Raw genomic sequence first — 22,500 nt, 5'->3', positions numbered from 1 at the left:
TTTCTCTCTCCCTCCCCCTCTCTCTCTCTCTCTCTCCCCCGCCCTCTCTCTCTCTCCCTCCCCCGCTTTCCCATCTCTCTCTCCCTCTCCCCCCCCTCTCTCTCTCCCCCCTCTCTCTCCCTCCCTCCCCCTCTCTCCCCTCTCTCTCGCTTCCTCCCCTTCTTTCTCCCTCCCTCCTCCTCTCTCTCTCTCCCTCCCCTCTCTCTCTCCTCTCTCTGCCTCCACTCTCTCTTCCCCTCTTTCTCCCTCCCTCCCCTCTTTCTCTCCTCTCTCTCTCTCTCCCTCCCCTCTCATCCCCCCTTTCTCCCTCCCCCCACTCTCTCTCCCCCCCTCCCTCCCTCTCCCCTCTCTCTCTCCCTCTCCCCTCTCTCTCTCCCTCTCCCCTCTCCCTCCCCCAACTCTCTCTCCCTCCCCTCTCTCCCCCCTCTCCCTCTCCCCTCTCTCCTCTCTCCCTCCCTCTCCCCTCTCTCTCCCCCCTCTCCCCCCCTCTCCCTCTCCCCCCTCTCCCTCCACCCCCCCCCTCTCCGCTCTCTCTCTCCCTCCCCCTGTGGGGAGTCAGGTCTCTGTCAGTGTGATATGAAGCAACACTAATAACCTCATGATGAATAGGTTCCATTGAAGCGCCATTACGAAGACAGAGCACACGTCTCAAATGGCACCCTATTCCCTACGTAGTGCACTACTTTCAACCAGGGGCCCCAGGCACTATAGTGCACTATATTGGGAATAGGTTGGTAGTTGAGACACCACGCCAGAGAACCACAGAGAAAACACATAGTGATGTACTTCCTGTGATGATTAAAAACAATCTGCTTACTATACAATGTGACACTGTTACACACAGGTTGATGCATCGCTGTGATCTGTGTGTGTGTGTGTGTGTGTGTGTGTGTGTGTGTGTGTATGTGTGTGTATGTATGTGTGTGTGTTCTCTCTCTCTCTCTCTGTGTGTGTGTGTGTGTGTGTGTGTGTGTGTGTGTGTGTGTGTGTGCGTGCGTGCGTGCGTGCGTGCGTGCGTGTGCGTGCGTGTGCGTGCGTGCGTGTGTGTCATTGTCTTCTCTCCCTGTGTAGGTAATTAAGGTTAGAAATCTGATCCGTCTAGCCAGCCGTACATTTCCCTCCATTATTAATGAAAGTATTCACACCCCGTGAACTATTCCACATGTTGTTGTGTTACAGCCTGAATTCAACATGGATTAAACAGATTTAAAACAGACACATAAACTTCAGTTCTTTGCAACATGTTTTTCAGTGTTACTTCAAGTGCCTTGTTGCAAACAGGATGCACCTTTTTTTTATATATTTGGTTTATGTACAGACTTCCTTCTTTTCACTCTGTCGTTTAGGTTAGTGGAGTAACTACAATGTTGTTGATCCCATCCTCAGTTTTCTCCTACCACAGCCATTAAACTCTGTAACTGTTTTTAAGTCACCATGGGCCTCATGGTGAAATCCCTGAACGTTTTCCTTCCTCACCGGCAACTGAGTTAGGAAGGACGCCTGTATCTTTGTAGTGACTGGGTGTATTGATACACCATCCAAAGTGTCATTAATAACTTCACATTGCTCAAAGGGATATTCAACGTCTGCTTATCGATGCCCTTCTTTGCGAGGCATTGGAAATGTGTGGTTGAATCTGTGCTTGAAATTCACTACTCGATCGAGGGACCTTACAGATATAATACTTGTATGTGTGGGGGTACAGAGATGATTCATAAATCACCCCTATTATGAACCACAGAATGAGTCCATTCAACTTATTATGCCATGTTATTATTTAATATAATAACTATTATGTTACTCCTGAACTTATTTAGGCTCGCCATAACAAAAAAAAGGGGTTTGAATACTTATTGACACTTCAGCTTTACATTTTATACATTTCTCAAATGTTCTAAAAAAACATAATTCCACTTTGACATTATGGGGTATTGTGTGTCGAACAGTGACCACAAAAATCTAAATTTCTATCCATTTTAAAATTCAGGCTGTAACACAAGTAAATATGGAAAAAATAAAAAGGGTGTGTGAACACTGTTACGAACCTCGTCCTCCTCTGAGGAGGAGGAGAAGCGAAAAGGATCGGGGGACCAAAACGCAGCGTCAGCGAAACAGTCCCGTGTGGCGACAAACACAGATGTGAGGTTGTGTGAACACTGTTACGAACCTCGTCCTCCTCTGAGGAGGAGGAGAAGCGAAAAGGATCGGGGGACCAAAACGCAGCGTCAGCGAAACAGTCCCGTGTGGCGACAAACACTGACACGGAAGACAAAACACCCACAACCCAAAAGTGAAGCCCGGGCTACCTAAGTACGATTCTCAATCAGGGACAACCAGGCTACCTAAGTACGATTCTCAATCAGGGACAACCAGGCTACCTAAGTACGATTCTCAATCAGGGACAACCAGGCTACCTAAGTACGATTCTCAATCAGGGACAACAATTGACAGCTGCCTCTGATTGAGAACCATACAAGGCCGAACTCAAAAACCCCAACATAGAAAAACAAACACGGACTGCCCACCCCAACTCACGCCCTGACCATACCAAAACAAAGAATAAAATAACAGAACTAAGGTCAGAACGTGACAAATACTTACTGAAGGCGCCGTAATCTAACCGTAACGCAACACATTAAGTAAATAACTAATCAAATAGAAATAAAATGTAAAAAACTCTTAACTTTGGAGGAAGTGTTTGACAAAAAAGCATTTCCGTTCTTTTAACTTGAATGGAATAGGACAGAATATATATATATATTTCCAGTTACACCACATCTCCCCTTGCCGTCTCACCATACAGACTCTAGGAACAAGACATTGAAACCCCCTATGTGTTCGTCTAATCTGACGGCGTTCATTTGGGACGCAGCCCATTTGGGACCGAGTTCATTTGGGACCGAGTTCATTTGGGATCCAGTTCATTTGGGATCCAGTTCATTTGGGATCCAGTTCATTTGGGATCCAGTTCATTTGGGATCCAGTTCATTTGGGATCCAGTTCATTTGGGACCGAGTTCATTTGGGATCCAGCCCATTTGGGACCGAGTTCATTTGGGACCGAGTTCATTTGGGATCCAGTTCATTTGGGATGCAGTTCATTTGGGACCCAGCCCATTTGGGACCGAGTTCATTTGGGATCCAGTTCATTTGGGACCCAGTTCATTTGGGACCCAGCCCATTTGGGACCGAGTTCATTTGGGATCCAGTTCATTTGGGATCCAGTTCATTTGGGATCCAGTTCATTTGCGATCCAGTTCATTTGGGACCCAGCCCATTTGGGACCGAGTTCATTTGGGACCCAGTTCATTTGGGACCCAGCCCATTTGGGACCGAGTTCATTTGGGATCCAGTTCATTTGGGATCCAGTTCATTTGGGATCCAGTTCATTTGGGATCCAGTTCATTTGGGACCCAGTTCATTTGGGACCCAGCCCATTTGGGACCGAGTTCATTTGGGATCCAGTTCATTTGGGATCCAGTTCATTTGGGATCCAGTTCATTTGCGATCCAGTTCATTTGGGACCCAGCCCATTTGGGACCGAGTTCATTTGGGACCCAGTTCATTTGGGACCCAGCCCATTTGGGACCGAGTTCATTTGGGATCCAGTTCATTTGGGATCCAGTTCATTTGGGATCCAGTTCATTTGCGATCCAGTTCATTTGGGACCCAGCCCATTTGGGACCGAGTTCATTTGGGACCCAGTTCATTTGGGACCCAGCCCATTTGGGACCGAGTTCATTTGGGATCCAGTTCATTTGGGATCCAGTTCATTTGGGATCCAGTTCATTTGCGATCCAGTTCATTTGGGACCCAGCCCATTTGGGACCGAGTTCATTTGGGACCCAGTTCATTTGGGACCCAGTTCATTTGGGATCCAGCCCATTTGGGACCCAGCCCATTTGGGACCCAGCCCATTTGGGACCCAGTTCATTTGGGATCCAGTTCATTTGGGATCCAGTTCATTTGGGACTCAGCCCATTTGGGACTCAGCCCATTTGGGACCCAGTTCATTTGGGACCCAGTTCATTTGGGACCCAGTTCATTTGGGACCCACCCAGCTCATTTGGGATCATTCCTTCCCTGATGCTCATCAAGATTAATAACGACCGCATATGTACACTACCGTAGCAGCAGTTGAACAACTAATCGCAAACCAATTAGCTCACCAGTCTAAGATCAAGTCATAACGACTTTGTGTTAGCTTTATGTTACTTGCAAGACACACCGGTATGTGGGTTGTTCTCTCTCTCTCTCTGTTTCTCTCTCTCTCTGTTTCTCTCTCTTTTCCTCTCTCCCTCTTATATCTCCCTTGTTCTCTCTCTCTCTCTCTGTTTCTCTCTCTCTGTTTCTCTCTCTCTTCCTCACTCCCTCTTATATATCCCTTGTTCTCTCCCCCCCCCCCCCCGTCACTGTGTCCCCCTTCACTTCCCCCTCCCTCCCCCTCTTAAAAAAAAAAAAAGAAAGCGGTACATCAGGCCAATTAAATATAGAGATCTCTCCCTCCACTTGAGGGCTGTCTGCATCAGGCTCTGCCCCAAATGGTCCCCCTTACACCATGTGTAGTGCACTCCTTTTGACCAAAGAACCCATAGGTCGAACGTATTGCACTATAATGGGAATAGGGCGCCATTTGGGACTCAGATATAGTGTGGCGTAGTCCTTAAAGGGCAGAGCTGTTGTCAGAGGACGAGGTAATACGGAGAACATTGTCGTTCATATGGTGGTTACTGTTTCCCCTTTCTACTGCACACAGTAAATAATATAGACCTGTAAAGAATATAGACCTGTAAAGAATATAGACCTGTATAGTACAGAATACAGACCTGTAAAGAATATAGACCTGTAAAGAATATAGACCTGTAAAGAATATAGACCTGTATAGTACAGAATACAAACCTGTAAAGAATATAGACCTGCAAAGAATATAGACCTGTATAGAATATAGACCTGTTAAGTACAGAATACAGACCTATATAGGACAGAATATAGACCTATACAGTACAGAATACAGACATATATAATACATAATATAGACTCTATAGCATGGAATATAGACCTCTATAGTATAGAATATAGACCTATTAGGTACAGAATATAGACCTATAGAGTACAGAATATAGACCTATAGAGTACAGAATACAGACCTGTATAGAATATACACTATAGAATATAGACCTATTAGGTACAGAATATAGACCTATAGAGTACAGAATATAGACCTGTATAGTATAGAATATAGACCTGTATAGTACAGAATATAGACCTGTATAGTACTGAATATAGACCTGTATAGTACAGAATATAGACGTCTATAGTATAGAATATAGACCTGTATAGTGCACTACTTTTGGCAGCTTCATTAAATAGTCCCCGCAAAACACCAGTCTCAACGTCAACAGTGAAAAGGCGACTCCAGGATGCTGGCCCTCTAGGCAGAGTTCCTCTGTCCAGTGTCTGTGTTCTTTTGCCCATCTTAATCTTTTATTTTTATTGTCCAGTCTGAGATATGGCTCTTTCTAGAAGGCCAGCATCCCGGAGTTGGCTCTTCACTGTTGCCATTGAGACGGGTGTTTTGAGGGTAGTATTTAATGAGGCTACCAGTTGAGGACCTGTGAGGCGTCTCTTTCTCAAATTAGACACTCTAATGGACTTGTCCTCTTGCTCTGTTGTGCACCTGGGCCTCCCACTCCTCTTTCTATTCTGGTTAGGGCCACTTTGCACTGTTCTGTGAAGGGAGTATTACACAGCGTGAGGCGTCTCTTTCTCAAACTAGACACTCTAATGTACTTGTCCTCTTGCTCAGTTGTGCACCGGGGCCTCCCACGCCTCTTTCTATTCTGGTTAGAGCCTGTCGGCGCTGTTCTGTGAAGGGAGTAGTACCACAGCGTTGTACGAGATCTTCACTTTCTTGGCAATTTCTCGCATGGAATAGCCTTCATTTCTCAGAACAAGAATAGACTGACGAGTTTCAGAAGAAAGGTCTTTGTTTCTGGTCATTTTGAGCCTGTAATCAAACCCACAAATGCTGATGCTCCAGATACTCAACTAGTCTAATTAAGGCCAGTTTTATTGCTTCTTTAATCAGAAAAACAGTTTTCAGCTGTGCTAACATAATTGCAAAAGTGTTTTCTAATGATCAACTAGACTTTTAAAATTACAAACTTGGATTAGCTAACACAACGTGCCATTGGAATGCAGGAGTGATGGTTGCTGATAATGGGCCTCTGTACACCTATGTAGATATTCCATTAAAAATCAGCCATTTCCAGCTACAATAGTCATTTACAACATTAACAATGTATTTCTGATCAATTTGATGTTATTTTAACGGACCAAAAAATGCAATGACCCCAAACTTTTGAACGGTAGTGTATATAGCATAGAATATAGACCTGTATGGTATAGAATATAGATATGTATAGTATAGAATATAGACCTGTATAGTATAGAATATAGACCTGTATAGTAAGGAATATAATAGAACTCCTGAAAAATGTATCATGTTGATACTAATATTGTGAATGCTAGACAGGCCCTATCGAAGGCTGAGGAAAGACAGGCCCTATTGAAGGCTGAGGAAAGACAGGCCCTATTGAAGGCTGAGGAAAGACAGGCCCTATTGAAGGCTGAGGAAAGACAGGCCCTATGGAAGGTTGAGGGAAGACAGGCCCTATCGAAGGCTGAGGGAAGACAGGCCCTATCGAAGGCTGAGGAAAGACAGGCCCTATTGAAGGCTGAGGAAAGACAGGCCCTATGGAAGGTTGAGAGAAGACAGGCCCTATCGAAGGCTGAGGGAAGACAGGCCCTATCGAAGGTTGAGGGAAGACAGGCCCTATTGCAGGCTGAGGGAAGACAGGCCCTATCGAAGGTTGAGGGAAGACAGGCCCTATCGAAGGCAGAGGAAAGACAGGCCCTATTGCAGGCTGAGGGAAGACAGGCCCTATTGCAGGCTGAGGAAAGACAGGCCCTATTGAAGGCTGAGGAAAGACAGGCCCTATTGAAGGCTGAGGAAAGACAGGCCCTATTGAAGGTTGAGGGAAGACAGACCCTATCGAAGGCTGAGGAAAGACAGGCCCTATCGAAGGCTGAGGAAAGACAGGCCCTATTGCAGGCTGAGGGAAGACAGGCCCTATCGAAGGCTGAGGAAAGACAGGCCCTATTGCAGGCTGAGGAAAGACAGGCCCTATGAAAGGTTGAGGGAAGACAGGCCCTATGGAAGGTTGAGGAAAGACAGGCTCTATCGAAGGCTGAGGAAAGACAGGCCCTATCGAAGGCTGAGGAAAGACAGGCCCTATTGCAGGCTGAGGGAAGACAGGCCCTATTGAAGGCTGAGGAAAGACAGGCCCTATCGAAGGCTGAGGAAAGACAGGCCCTATTGCAGGCTGAGGGAAGACAGGCCCTATTGAAGGCTGAGGGAAGACAGACCCTATCGAAGGCTGAGGAAAGACAGGCCCTATTGCAGGCTGAGGGAAGACAGGCCCTATTGAAGGCTGAGGAAAGACAGGCCCTATCGAAGGCTGAGGAAAGACAGGCCCTATTGCAGGCTGAGGGAAGACAGGCCCTATTGAAGGCTGAGGGAAGACAGACCCTATGGAAGGCTGAGGAAAGACAGGCCCTATTGCAGGCTGAGGGAAGACAGGCCCTATTGCAGGCTGAGGAAAGACAGGCCCTATCGAAAGCTGAGGTGTGTTTTCCGTTTGACCAAATCAATCACGAATGAATTGTACATTACTGTAAATATAACAGATATGATGGATATCCTGCTGCTAATGCTACATTTTGTCCCCAAATACCCGAGGGAGATCTGAAACATATCTGAAACATATCTAGGCCTGATTGTTATGGAAGATCAAGCAGAGGGGATTGCTCATCCCCATTGGTTGATCTACTGCCTGACCTGTCGTGTGTTAAAATAAAATGAATTATTAGTAATGGAGTAGGGCACTGCAGGTAGGCCTGTGTGAATTATTAGTAATGGAGTAGGGCACTGCAGGTAGGCCTGTGTGAATTATTAGTAATGGAGTAGGGCACTGCAGGTAGGCCTGTGTGAATTATTAGTAATGGAGTAGGGCACTGCAGGTAGGCCTGTGTGAATTATTGGTAATGGAGTAGGATACTGCAGGTAGGCCTGTGTGAATTATTAGTAATGGAGTAGGGCACTGCAGGTAGGCCTGTGTGAATTATTAGTAATGGAGTAGGGCACTGCAGGTAGGCCTGTGTGAATTATTGGTAATGGAGTAGGGCACTGCAGGTAGGCCTGTGTGAATTATTAGTAATGGAGTAGGGCACTGCAGGTAGGCCTGTGTGAATTATTAGTAATGGAGTAGGGCACTGCAGGTAGGCCTGTGTGAATTATTGGTAATGGAGTAGGATACTGCAGGTAGGCCTGTGTGAATTATTAGTAATGGAGTAGGGCACTGCAGGTAGGCCTGTGTGAATTATTGGTAATGGAGTAGGATACTGCAGGTAGGCCTGTGTGAATTATTAGTAATGGAGTAGGGCACTGCAGGTAGGCCTGTGTGAATTATTAGTAATGGAGTAGGGCACTGCAGGTAGGCCTGTGTGAATTATTGGTAATGGAGTAGGGCACTGCAGGTAGGCCTGTGTGAATTATTGGTAATGGAGTAGGGCACTGCAGGTAGGCCTGTGTGAATTATTGGTAATGGAGTAGGGCACTGCAGGTAGGCCTGTGTGAATTATTGGTAATGGAGTAGGATACTGCAGGTAGGCCTGTGTGAATTATTGGTAATGGAGTAGGATACTGCAGGTAGGCCTGTGTGAATTATTGGTAATGGAGTAGGACACTGCAGGTAGGCCTGTGTGAATTATTGGTAATGGAGTAGGATACTGCAGGTAGGCCTGTGTGAATTATTAGTAATGGAGTAGGGCACTGCAGGTAGGCCTGTGTGAATTGTGAATAATGTAAAAGCAAAAAAAGTCAACAGGGGACTGTTTATAAACCTTTACGGATTAGGTTCCTTGGCAAATGCATGACTGTCACGCTCTGAACATAGAGAGCTTTATATTCTCTATGTTGGCTAGGGTGGGTAATCTAGGTAATTATATTTCTATGTTGGCCTGGTATGGTGCCCAATCAGAGGCAGCTGTTTGTCGTTGTCTCTGATTGGGGATCATATTTAGGCAGCCATTTTCCCCATTGTGCTTTGTGGGATCTTGTTTTTTTGTGTTGTTGCATGTGAGCACTGCATTTTCTTCACGTTTCGTTTGTTCGTTGATTGTTTTGTTTTGCTTTGAGTTTCACATAGTAATAAAAGATGTGGGACCCAGATCACGCTGCGCTTTGGTCCAGGTATTATGACAATCGTGACAATGGCCAGGATAAGAAAAGCACTAGGCTGTTGAACCATATGTCATCATAGTAGGGTAAGGACAGAAAACTAAGGGTTGTTTCTTTAATAAAATAAAACGGAAAACAAGCAATTGTTAAAGGGAAAAAAATGTAATGTCTCTAAATATGATAATCTCATCTCTCCTTCCATAATGGACATATACAGTGCCTTGCGAAATTATTCGGCCCCCTTGAACTTTGCAACCTTTTGCAACATTTCAGGCTTCAAACATAAAGATATAAAACTGTATTTTTTTGTGAAGAATCAACAACAAGTGGGACACAATCATGAAGTGGAACGACATTTATTGGATATTTCAAACTTTCTTAACAAATCAAAAACTGAAAAATTGGGCGTGCAAAATTATTCAGCCCCCTTAAGTTAATAATTTGTAGCGCCACCTTTTGCTGCGATTACAGCTGTAAGTCGCTTGGGGTATGTCTCTATCAGTTTTGCACATCGAGAGACTGACATTTTTTCCCATTCCTCCTTGCAAAACAGCTCGAGCTCAGTGAGGTTGGATGGAGAGCATTTGTGAACAGCAGTTTTCAGTTCTTTCCACAGATTCTCGATTGGATTCAGATCTGGAATTTGACATGGCCATTCTAACACCTGGATATGTTTATTTTTGAACCATTCCATTGTAGATTTTGCATTATGTTTTGGATCATTGTCTTGTTGGAAGACAAATCTCCGTCCCAGTCTCAGGTCTTTTGCAGACTCCATCAGGTTTTCTTCCAGAATGGTCCTGTATTTGGCTCCATCCATCTTCCCATCAATTTTAACCATCTTCCCTGTCCCTGCTGAAGAAAAGCAGGCCCAAACCATGATGCTGCCACCACCATGTTTGACAGTGGGGATGGTGTGTTCAGGGTGATGAGCTCTGTTGCTTTAACGCCAAACATAACGTTTTGCATTGTTGCCAAAAAGTTCAATTTTGGTTTCATCTGACCAGAGCACCTTCTTCCACATGTTTGGTGTGTCTCCCAGGTGGCTTGTGGCAAACTTTAAATGACACTTTTTATGGATATCTTTAAGAAATGGCTTTCTTCTTGCCTCTTCCATAAAGGCCAGATTTGTGCAATATACGACTGATTGTTGTCCTATGGACAGAGTCTCCCACCTCAGCTGTAGATCTCTGCAGTTCATCCAGAGTGATCATGGGCCTCTTGGCTGCATCTCTGATCAGTCTTCTCCTTGTATGAGCTGAAAGTTTAGAGGGACGGCCAGGTCTTGGTAGATTTGCAGTGGTCTGAAACTCCTTCCATTTCAATATTATCGCTTGCACAGTGCTCCTTGGGATGTTTAAAGCTTGGGAAATCTTGTTGTATCCAAATCCGGCTTTAAACTTCTTCACAACAGTATCTCGGCCTGGTGTGTTCCTTGTTCTTTGTTCGTTGCTTTTAACGGACATCTGAGACTATCACAGTGCAGGTGCATTTATACGGAGACTTGATTACACACAGGTGGATTGTATTTATCATCATTAGTCATTTAGGTCAACATTGGATCATTCAGATATCCTCACTGAACTTCTGGAGAGAGTTTGCTGCACTGAAAGTAAAGGGGCTGAATAATTTTGCACGCCCAATTTTTCAGTTTTTGATTTGTTAAAAAAGTTTGAAATATCCAATAAATGTTGTTCCACTTCATGATTGTGTCCCACTTGTTGTTGATTCTTCACAAAAAAATACAGTTTTATATCTTTATGTTTGAAGCCTGAAATGTGGCAAAAGGTCGCAAAGTTCAAGGGGGCCGAATACTTTCGAAAGGCACTGTAGTCTACATGGAGGGGTTTATGTTCCATGATGGACATATAGTCTACATGGTTTATGTTCCATGATGGACATATAGTCTACATGGTTTATGTTCCATGATGGACATATAGTCTACATGGTTTATGTTCCATGATGGACATATAGTCTACATGGAGGGGTTTATGTTCCATGATGGACATATAGTCTACATGGTTTATGTTCCATGATGGACATATAGTCTACATGGAGGGGTTTATGTTCCATGATGGACATATAGTCTACATGGTTTATGTTCCATGATGGACATATAGTCTACATGGAGGGGTTTATGTTCCATGATGGACATATAGTCTACATGGTTTATGTTCCCTGATGGACATATAGTCTACATGGTTTATGTTCCATGATGGACATATAGTCTACATGGTTTATGTTCCATGATGGGCATATAGTCTACGTGGTTTATGTTCCATGATGGACATATAGTCTACATGGTTTATGTTCCATGATGGACATATAGTCTACATGGTTTATGTTCCATGATGGACATATAGTCTACATGGTTTATGTTCCATGATGGACATATAGTCTACATGGAGGGGTTTATGTTCCATGATGGACATATAGTCTACATGGTTTATGTTCCATGATGGACATATAGTCTACATGGTTTATGTTCCATGATGGACATATAGTCTACATGGTTTATGTTCCATGATGGACATATAGTCTACATGGAGGGGTTTATGTTCCATGATGGACATATAGTCTACATGGAGGGGTTTATGTTCCATGATGGACATATAGTCTACATGGTTTATGTTCCATGATGGACATATAGTCTACGTGGTTTATGTTCCATGATGGACATATAGTCTACATGGTTTATGTTCCATGATGGACATATAGTCTACATGGTTTATGTTCCATGATGGACATATAGTCTACATGGAGGGGTTTATGTTCCATGATGGACATATAGTCTACATGGTTTATGTTCCATGATGGACATATAGTCTACATGGTTTATGTTCCATGATGGACATATAGTCTACATGGTTTATGTTCCATGATGGACATATAGTCTACATGGTTTATGTTCCATGATGGACATATAGTCTACATGGAGGAGTTTTTGTTCCATGATGGACATATAGTCTACATGGTTTATGTTCCATGATGGACATATAGTCTACATGGTTTATGTTACATGATGGACATATAGTCTACGTGGTTTATGTTCCATGATGGACATATAGTCTACATGGTTTATGTTCCATGATGGACATATAGTCTACATGGTTTATGTTCCATGATGGACATATAGTCTACATGGTTTATGTTCCATGATGGACATATAGTCTACATGGTTTATGTTCCATGATGGACATATAGTCTACATGGTTTATGTTCCATGATGGACATATAGTCTACATGGTTTATGTTACATGATGGACATATAGTCTACATGGTTTATGTTCCATGATGGACATATAGTCTACATGGAGGGGTTTATGTTCCATGATGGACATATAGTCTACGTGGTTTATGTTCCATGATGGACATATAGTCTACATGGTTTATGATGGACATATAGTCTACATGGTTTATGTTCCATGATGGACATATAGTCTACATGGTTTATGTTCCATGATGGACATATAGTCTACATGGAGGGGTTTATGTTCCATGATGGACATATAGTCTACATGGTTTATGTTCCATGATGGACATATAGTCTACATGGAGGGGTTTATGTTCCATGATGGACATATAGTCTACATGGTTTATGTTCCATGATGGACATATAGTCTACATGGAGGGGTTTATGTTCCATGATGGACATATAGTCTACATGGTTTATGTTCCATGATGGACATATAGTCTACATGGTTTCTGTTCCATGATGGACATATAGTCTACATGGTTTATGTTCCATGATGGACATATAGTCTACATGGTTTATGTTCCATGATGGACATATAGTCTACATGGTTTACATGGAGGGGTTTATGTTCCCTGATGGACATATAGTCTACATGGTTTATGTTCCATGATGGACATATAGTCTACTTGGTTTATGTTCCATGATGGACATATAGTCTACATGGAGGGGTGTATGTTCCATGATGGACATATAGTCTACATGGAGGGGTTTATGTTCCATGATGGACATATAGTCTACGTGGTTTATGTTCCATGATGGACATATAGTCTACATGGAGGGGTTTATGTTCCATGATGGACATATAGTCTACATGGTTTATGTTCCATGATGGACATATAGTCTACATGGTTTATGTTCCATGATGGACATATAGTCTCCATGGAGGGGTTTATGTTCCATGATGGACATATAGTCTACATGGTTTATGTTCCATGATGGACATATAGTCTACATGGTTTATGTTCCATGATGGACAAATAGTCTACACGGTTTATGTTCCATGATGGACATATAGTCTACATGGTCTATGTTCCATGATGGACATATAGTCTACATGGTTTATGTTCCATGATGGACATATAGTCTACATGGAGGGGTTTATGTTCCATGATGGACATATAGTCTACATGGTTTATGTTCCATGATGGACATATAGTCTACATGGAGGGGTTTATGTTCCATGATGGACATATAGTCTACATGGTTTATGTTCCATGATGGACATATAGTCTACATGGAGGGGTTTATGTTCCATGATGGACATATAGTCTACATGGAGGGGTTTATGTTCCATGATGGACATATAGTCTACATGGAGGGGTTTATGTTCCATGATGGACATATAGTCTACATGGTTTATGTTCCATGATGGACATATAGTCTACATGGTTTATATTCCATGATGGACATATAGTCTACATAGAGAGGTTTATGTTCCATGATGGACATATAGTCTACATGGAGGGGTTTATGTTCCATGATGGACATACAGTCTAGATAAAGGGGTTGTACACACATCTAAGATAATAACGGGAGATGGATAAAATAATGTAATCACTTTTACTGATAAAAAGGGGATGTCTGCTCACTGTTTTGCTGCTGCCAAACTTGATATTTTAATAAAGCTTTGGTGATTAAGATTTATTTCAAAGCGGTCTCACGAGCCAAACCCTTTATTGATAGTCTAGACTACTTGGCGAATGCATTGGGCCGGACAAAAAAAACAGCCTTCATTGAGAGGAGGGGAGGCTGTGCTTGGTTTGTAATCAAATTAAATGTGGATATATATTTCTCTTTTTCAATGTTTACAGGCAGCAAATCTCCCTGGTTCCATGTGCATTATGGGCAATGTGCATCAGGGCTGAATAGGCTGCTCTTCCGTTGTCAAAATCCCTGCCATAATCAACCATGTTGCCACTAAAACCAGATTTTGGTTGGTCTTAAATATCCCCATGTTTTTAAGGGCACACCTCAGATATTCACACCTCAGATATTCACACCTCAGATATTCCCACCCCTCCCACCTCAGATATTCACACCTCAGATATTCACACCTCAGATATTCCCACCTCAGATATTCACACCTCAGATATTCACACCTCAGATATTCACACCTCAGATATTCCCAACCCTCCCACCTCAGATAGTCCCACCTCAGATATTCCCACCCCTCCCACCTCAGATAGTCCCACCTCAGATATTCCCACCCCTCCCACCTCAGATATTCCCATCTCTCCCACCTCAGATATTCCCACCCCTCCCACCTCAGATATTCCCATCTCTCCCACCTCAGATATTCCCACCCCTCCCACCTCAGATATACATGCTTTTGGCTTTTAAGTGCTACTTTAAGAACTACATGGCTAAAAAGTACAGGATAATATCTGTAATGCAAAGGCAGTGTTCAAGTGTCACCAATAATAAAGAGTTAATTCAGCCAGTCTCTAGATAATAACAAGTTCATTCAGCCAGTCTCTAGATAATAACAAGTTCATTCAGCCAGTCTCTAGATAATAACAAGTTCATTCAGCCAGTCTCTAGATAATAACAAGTTCATTCAGCCAGTCTCTAGATAATAACAAGTTCATTCAGCCAGTCTCTAGATAATAACAAGTTCATTCAGCCAGTCTATAGATAATAACATGATCATTCAGCCAGTCTTTACCTACTCCAAGCCTGTTAACATGAAAGTCAGTAACACACACACACACACACACACACACACACACACACACACACACACACACACACACACACACACACACACACACACACACACACACACACACACACACACACACACACACTTACCTGCCACCTGGCATCTCAAGCCTTACCTACCATCTCAAGCCTTATCTACCATCCCAAGCCTTACCTACCATCCCAAGCCTTAGCTCATCACAAGCCTTACCTCATCCCAAGCCTTACCTACCATCCCAAGCCTTACCTCATCCCAAGCCTTACCTACCATCCCAAGCCTTAGCTCATCACAAGCCTTACCTCATCCCAAGCCTTACCTCATCCCAAGCCTTACCTGGCATCCCAAGCCTTACCTGCCATCCCAAGCCTTACCTCATCCCAAGCCTTACCTACCATCCCAAGCCTTAGCTCATCACAAGCCTTACCTCATCCCAAGCCTTACCTCATCCCAAGCCTTACCTACCATCCCAAGCCTTACCTCATCCCAAGCCTTACCTACCATCCCAAGCCTTACCTACCATCCCAAGCCTTACCTACCATCCCAAGCCTTACCTACCATCCCAAGCCTTACCTCATCACAAGCCTTACCTACCATCCCAAGCCTTACCTCATCCCAAGCCTTACCTCATCCCAAGCCTTACCTACCATCCCAAGCCTTACCTACCATCCCAAGCCTTACCTGCCATCCCAAGCCTCACCTCATCCCAAGCCTTACCTACCATCCCAAGCCTTACCTCATCCCAAGCCTTACCTCATCCCAAGCCTTACCTACCATCCCAAGCCTTACCTACCATCCCAAGCCTTATCTACCATCCCAAGCCTTACCTGCCATCCCAAGCCTTACCTCATCCCAAGCCTTTACCTACCATCCCAAGCCTTACCTCATCCCAAGCCTTACCTACCATCCCAAGCCTTACCTACCATCCCAAGCCTTACCTACCATCCCAAGCCTTACCTACCATCCCAAGCCTTACCTGCCATCCCAAGCCTTACCTCATCCCAAGCCTTACCTACCATCCCAAGCCTTACCTCATCCCAAGCCTTACCTCATCCCAAGCCTTACCTACCATCCCAAGCCTAACTTACCATCCCAAGCCTTACCTCACCCAAGCCTTACCTCATCCCAAGCCTTACCTGCCATCCCAAGCCTTATCTACCATCCCAAGCCTTACCTGCCATCCCAAGCCTTACCTCATCCCAAGCCTTACCTCATCCCAAGCCTTACCTGCCATCCCAAGCCTTACCTGCCATCCCAAGCCTTATCTACCATCCCAAGCCTTACCTCATCCCAAGCCTTACCTCATCCCAAGCCTTACCTACCATCCCAAGCCTTACCTGCCATCCCAAGCCTTACCTCATACCAAGCCTTACCTACCATCCCAAGCCTTATCTCATCCCAAGCCTTACCTACCATCCCAAGCCTTACCTACCATCCCAAGCCTTACCTACCATCCCAAGCCTTACCTACCATCCCAAGCCTTACCTCATCACAAGCCTTACCTACCATCCCAAGCCTTACCTCATCCCAAGCCTTACCTCATCCCAAGCCTTACCTACCATCCCAAGCCTTACCTACCATCCCAAGCCTTACCTGCCATCCCAAGCCTCACCTCATCCCAAGCCTTACCTACCATCCCAAGCCTTACCTCATCCCAAGCCTTACCTCATCCCAAGCCTTACCTACCATCCCAAGCCTTACCTACCATCCCAAGCCTTATCTACCATCCCAAGCCTTACCTGCCATCCCAAGCCTTACCTTATCCCAAGCCTTTACCTACCATCCCAAGCCTTACCTCATCCCAAGCCTTACCTCATCCCAAGCCTTACCTACCATCCCAAGCCTTACCTACCATCCCAAGCCTTACCTACCATCCCAAGCCTTACCTGCCATCCCAAGCCTTACCTCATCCCAAGCCTTACCTACCATCCCAAGCCTTACCTCATCCCAAGCCTTACCTCATCCCAAGCCTTACCTACCATCCCAAGCCTAACCTACCATCCCAAGCCTTACCTCACCCAAGCCTTACCTCATCCCAAGCCTTACCTGCCATCCCAAGCCTTATCTACCATCCCAAGCCTTACCTGCCATCCCAAGCCTTACCTCATCCCAAGCCTTACCTCATCCCAAGCCTTACCTGCCATCCCAAGCCTTACCTGCCATCCCAAGCCTTATCTACCATCCCAAGCCTTACCTCATCCCAAGCCTTACCTCATCCCAAGCCTTACCTACCATCCCAAGCCTTACCTGCCATCCCAAGCCTTACCTACCATCCCAAGCCTTACCTCATCCCAAGCCTTACCTACCATCCCAAGCCTTACCTACCATCCCAAGCCTTACCTCATCCCAAACCTTACCTCATCCCAAGCCTTACCTACCATCCCAAGCCTTACCTACCATCCCAAGCCTTACCTACCATCCCAAGCCTTACCTCATCCCAAACCTTACCTCATCCCAAGCCTTACCTACCATCCCAAACCTTACCTGCCATCCCAAACCTTACCTCATCCCAAGCCTTACCTACCATCCCAAGCCTTACCTCATCCCAAGCCACTAATCAATGTCATGTGTTAGTCTATAGCAGGCAGCGACGGGCTGAGTGTCTTCAGATAAAAACACTGGTAGTATCAAAACATTATGCGTGTGTGCGTGTGTGCGTGTGTGCGTGTGTGTGTGTGTGTGTGTGCGTGTGTGCGTGTGTGTGTGTGTGTGTGTGTGTGTTGTTAAGTTTCTCTCTATTGTTCCCTGTCATAAACAACGGCAGTATGTAAGGCAGAGCAGAGTGTGATGTATGGCAGTCATTCGTCAGGGTAGCATACATATACACATTATCCCAGGGCATGGGAAGCATGTAATGACTATTGTCTGTGGGGGGTCCGGGTTTAAAATAGTACGCCCAACTTTTTCTCTTCCTTTTGTTACAGTTGACTAATGTCGCAAAATTCCGGTAACTTTCCCACAATTCCAGTGGTTTTCCAGAAATCCTGTTGGGAGAATTCCATGATTTCCTGCTTATTCCCTCGCAATTCCAGGAGCGAAACAACCAAGATTTCTGACATGAATATATAATAAAACTAAACCCTGAGAATCATTTGAACCAGATCATTAGAATAGACCATTAGCAGTAATACAGTAATATTCAGTTCGTATATCTTTTAAAGAAAAAGGACTTATCCTCGTATTACCAGACTGGTATCCATGTAGCAAATAATTTATGGAAGCTCTCAAAAAAAACGGCTGGTTGTACGAGGCTAACATAGCCTACACCTAAGTGAATGTTTCCACAGGTACATAGACAGCATAGCCTGACTTCATTCAGTTCACAGTGTCACTGTCTGAAGTGTGCTCCTACTCACCATAGTCTATAGGCTGGGGCTAATCACCATAGTCTATAGGCTGGGGCTACTCACCATAGTCTATAGGCTGGGGCTAATCACCATAGTCTATAGGCTGGGGCTACTCACCATAGTCTATAGGCTGGGGCTAATCACCATAGTCTATAGGCTGGGGCTAATCACCATAGTCTATAGGCTGGGGCTAATCACCATAGTCTATAGGCTGGGGCTAATCACCATAGTCTATAGGCTGGGGTTGGGGCTAATCACCATAGTCTATAGGCTGGGGCTACTCACCATAGTCTATAGGCTGGGGCTAATCACCATAGTCTATAGGCTGGGGCTGGGGCTAATCACCATAGTCTATAGGCTGGGGCTGGGGCTAATGACCATAGTCTATAGGCTGGGGCTACTCACCATAGTCTATAGGCTGGGGCTAATCACCATAGTCTATAGGCTGGGGCTAATCACCATAGTCTATAGGCTGGGGCTAATCACCATAGTCTATAGGCTGGGGCTAATCACCATAGTCTATAGGCTGGGGTTGGGGCTAATCACCATAGTCTATAGGCTGGGGCTACTCACCATAGTCTATAGGCTGGGGCTAATCACCATAGTCTATAGGCTGGGGCTGGGGCTAATCCCCATAGTCTATAGGTTGGGGCTAATCACCATAGTCTATAGGCTGGGGCTGGGGCTAATCACCATAGTCTATAGGCTGGGGCTAATCACCATAGTATTTAGGCTGGGGCTATAGCCTGGGCCTAATCACCGTAGTCTTTAGGCTGGGCCTAATCACCAAAGCCTAAAGGCTGGGGATAGATTCATTATAAACTAGAGTGATGGCCTTTGTAGTGGAGAGGATATCATTTAACGACTACAAGAGCTCATTATTTCCCTTCCATTCAGGTCCTGAACCCTCTAAGAATCATTGGTTTAATACCAAATGGCACCCTATTCCCTACATAGTGCACTACTTTTGACCAGAGGCCCTATAAGGGACATAGTTACTAACAAGACAGAATGTCTGGGACAACAGAATGTTCACTTATATAAGGAATAGGCTACCATTTAGGACAGCGAAACAGAGAGAGTGAGAAGTGAGAACAGCTCCTGTCTGTCTTCGTTGACATTTCCGCGGCTGCTGGTCTCAGTGAATTTGATTAGCAGATTGTAGACCCCTGGACCCCCTTTTCATGCTGACTCCCCGCCCAGACCCCCCACATCATAGCCGAGTTCTAAAACGGCACCCTATTCCCCTACATAGTGCACTACTTTTGACCAGAACCCTATGAGACCCGGTCTAAAGTAGTGCACTGTGTAGGGAATAGGGTGCCATTTGGGACACATTTTTTTCCTCTGCCACCTCTGCCACCCACCAGCCAATCAAACAAAACAAAAAGTCCCTTGCTGTTAGGGTGAGCCTGTTTAATGTGAAGTGCCATGGTCTTTCAGTGCAGTCTCCTGACGACGTCTCTAGAAGTGTCATTTTGAAATCTAACTGAAAAAGGATTTGGTTTGAATAACGCTGAGTGAATAGTTGGTCTATAGTTGGTCTATAGGTGGTCTATAGTTGGTCTATAGGTGGTCTATAGGTGGTCTATAGTTGGTCTATAGGTGGTCTATAGGTGGTCTATAGGTGGTCTATAGTTGGTCTATAGGTGGTCTATAGGTGGTCTATAGTTGGTCTATAGGTGGTCTATAGTTGGTCTATAGGTGGTCTATAGGTGGTCTATAGGTGGTCTATAGGTGGTCTATAGGTGGTCTATAGTTGGTCTATAGGTGGTCTATAGTTGGTCTATAGGTGGTCTATAGGTGGTCTATAGTTGGTCTATAGGTCGTCTATAGGTGGTCTATAGGTGGTCTATAGGTGGTCTATAGTTGGTCTATAGGTGGTCTATAGGTGGTCTATAGTTGGTCTATAGGTGGTCTATAGTTGGTCTATAGGTGGTCTATAGTTGGTCTATAGGTGGTCTATAGGTGGTCTATAGTTGGTCTATAGGTGGTCTATAGGTGGTCTATAGGTGGTCTATAAGTGGTCTATAGGTGGTCTACAGGTGGTCTACAGGTGGTCTATAGGTGGTCTATAGGTGGTCTATAGGTGGTCTATAGTTGGTCTATAGGTGGTCTATAGTTGGTCTATAGTTGGTCTATAGGTGGTCTATAGGTGGTCTATAGTTGGTCTATAGGTGGTCTATAGGTGGTCTATAGTTGGTCTATAGTTGGTCTATAGGTGGTCTATAGTTGGTCTATAGGTGGTCTATAGGTGGTCTATAGTTGGTCTATAGTTGGTCTATAGGTGGTCTATAGGTGGTCTATAGGTGGTCTATATGTGGTCTATATGTGGTCTATAGTTGGTCTATAGGTGGTCTATAGGTGGTCTATAGGTGGTCTATAGTTGGTCTATAGTTGGTCTATAGGTGGTCTATAGGTGGTCTATAGTTGGTCTATAGGTGGTCTATAGGTGGTCTATAGTTGGTCTATAGGTGGTCTATAGGTGGTCTATAGTTGGTCTATAGGTGGTCTATAGGTGGTCTATAGTTGGTCTATAGGTGGTCTATAGGTGGTCTATAGATGGTCTATAGGTGGTCTATAGGTGGTCTATAGTTGGTCTATAGTTGGTCTATAGGTGGTCTATAGGTGGACTATAGTTGGTCTATAGGTGGTCTATAGGTGGTCTATAGGTGGTCTATAGTTGGTCTATAGGTGGTCTATAGTTGGTGTATCAGTGGTCTATAGGTGGTCTATAGGTGGTCTATAGTTGGTCTATAGGTGGTCTATAGTTGGTCTATAGGTGGTCTATAGGTGGTCTATAGTTGGTCTATAGGTGGTCTACAGGTGGTCTATAGGTGGTCTATAGTTGGTCTATAGGTGGTCTATAGGTGGTCTATAGTTGGTCTATAGGTGGTCTATAAGTGGTCTATAGTTGGTCTATAGGTGGTCTATAGGTGGTCTATAGGTGGTCTATAGTTGGTCTATAGGTGGTCTATAGGTGGTCTATAGGTGGTCTATAGGTGGTCTATAGTTGGTCTATAGGTGGTCTATAGGTGGTCTATAGGTGGTCTATAGGTGGTCTATAGTTGGTCTATAGTTGGTCTATAGTTGGTCTATAGGTGGTCTATAGGTGGTCTATAGATGGTCTATAGGTGGTCTATAGGTGGTCTATAGTTGGTCTATAGTTGGTCTATAGGTGGTCTATAGGTGGACTATAGTTGGTCTATAGGTGGTCTATAGGTGGTCTATAGGTGGTCTATAGTTGGTCTATAGGTGGTCTATAGTTGGTGTATCAGTGGTCTATAGGTGGTCTATAGGTGGTCTATAGTTGGTCTATAGGTGGTCTATAGGTGGTCTATAGTTGGTCTATAGGTGGTCTATAGGTGGTCTATAGGTGGTCTATAGTTGGTCTATAGGTGGTCTATAGGTGGTCTATAGTTGGTCTATAGGTGGTCTATAAGTGGTCTATAGTTGGTCTATAGGTGGTCTATAGGTGGTCTATAGGTGGTCTATAGTTGGTCTATAGGTGGTCTATAGGTGGTCTATAGGTGGTCTATAGTTGGTCTATAGGTGGTCTATAGGTGGTCTATAGGTGGTCTATAGGTGGTCTATAGTTGGTCTATAGTTGGTCTATAGTTGGTCTATAGGTGGTCTATAGGTGGTCTATAGGTGGTCTATAGGTGGTCTATAGGTGGTCTATAAGTGGTCTATAGGTGGTCTACAGGTGGTCTATAGGTGGTCTATAGGTGGTCTATAGGTGGTCTATAGGTGTTCTGTGAGGATGTTGAATGTTGAGAACGTTTAAATCAAAGTTTATTCTTCATATGCATAGGACACACTTGGTGTACACAGTACAATGAAATGCTTACTCTTAACATTGCAACAATAAAATAATGTAAGTAGAATATTCATTGGAA

At 44.4% G+C, this 22,500-nt stretch overlaps 1 pseudogene across 1 annotated transcript in view; it reads right to left on the bottom strand.

Moving 5' to 3' along the window:
* Positions 1-22,500, bottom strand: part of LOC110530822 (receptor-type tyrosine-protein phosphatase mu-like) — a 583,690-nt pseudogene that overhangs the window by 427,630 nt on the left and 133,560 nt on the right. The window lies entirely within an intron of this gene.

Source organism: Oncorhynchus mykiss, chromosome 8, assembly GCF_057628025.1.
Source record: "Oncorhynchus mykiss isolate SJ-2025 chromosome 8, ASM5762802v1, whole genome shotgun sequence".
Classification (NCBI taxonomy): domain Eukaryota; kingdom Metazoa; phylum Chordata; class Actinopteri; order Salmoniformes; family Salmonidae; genus Oncorhynchus; species Oncorhynchus mykiss.
Note: the sequence above shows the minus strand (reverse complement) of the source record. Positions and strands in the feature narration are given on the sequence as shown.